This window comes from Calonectris borealis, chromosome 27 (genome assembly GCF_964195595.1).
Source record: "Calonectris borealis chromosome 27, bCalBor7.hap1.2, whole genome shotgun sequence".
Lineage (NCBI taxonomy): Eukaryota > Metazoa > Chordata > Aves > Procellariiformes > Procellariidae > Calonectris > Calonectris borealis.
This window is the reverse complement of record NC_134338.1, coordinates 4,534,733-4,535,404: the sequence shown is the minus strand read 5'-3', so window position 1 is coordinate 4,535,404 and position 672 is coordinate 4,534,733.

Here is a 672-nt window from a genome sequence, read left to right as displayed (position 1 = left end):
CGGACTGTACTACTCGCCGGCAGGGAGAGCGCCCGCCCCCGCCGCCCCCCGGCGCCGCCCGGCCGGGAGGGACCAGCCCTACGGAGCCCCCCCCGCTCCCGCCGCCCGCCCGCTCCCTCCGCTGGACGCGCCCGCCGGCGGGGGGGGATGCGGAGTGGGACGCGGGGCAGCGCCCCTGAACCCCCACCCCGCCCGGTGCGGCGATCGCAGGCTGCCGCCGCCGCGCCCCTCCCTCGCTCCCCTCCCTTCCCACGCAAACTCTCAAATCCACCTATTTCTGCCCAAACGCGGGGCCGGGGCACCCCCGCGCGGGCTCCTGCTCGTCGCTCCCAGCGCCCGGCCAGGCGCCAGCCCCGAATCCGCCGTCACCCCCCGGGATGCTGCGCTGTGCCCGGCCGCCCCCCACGCCACCTGCGCTGAAGGAAAGCCCCACGCAAGAGGGCAGGGGCTGTGAAACCAGACCCCCCCCCGATTTATCCCACGTTTATCGGTGCTGCACCTGTGCTATAACACAGCCGGCGGGATGGTGGATTCCTTCCACTCTGGACGTGCCAGCAAACACCCCACGCTCGCTGGGAGCTGCCCCGCAGGGCGAGCGGCCCCGGGGAAGCCTTGCTCCCAGGGCCGGGGTCTGCCCAGAGCCCGGCGGAGCGGACTGCTGCGAGGAGTCAG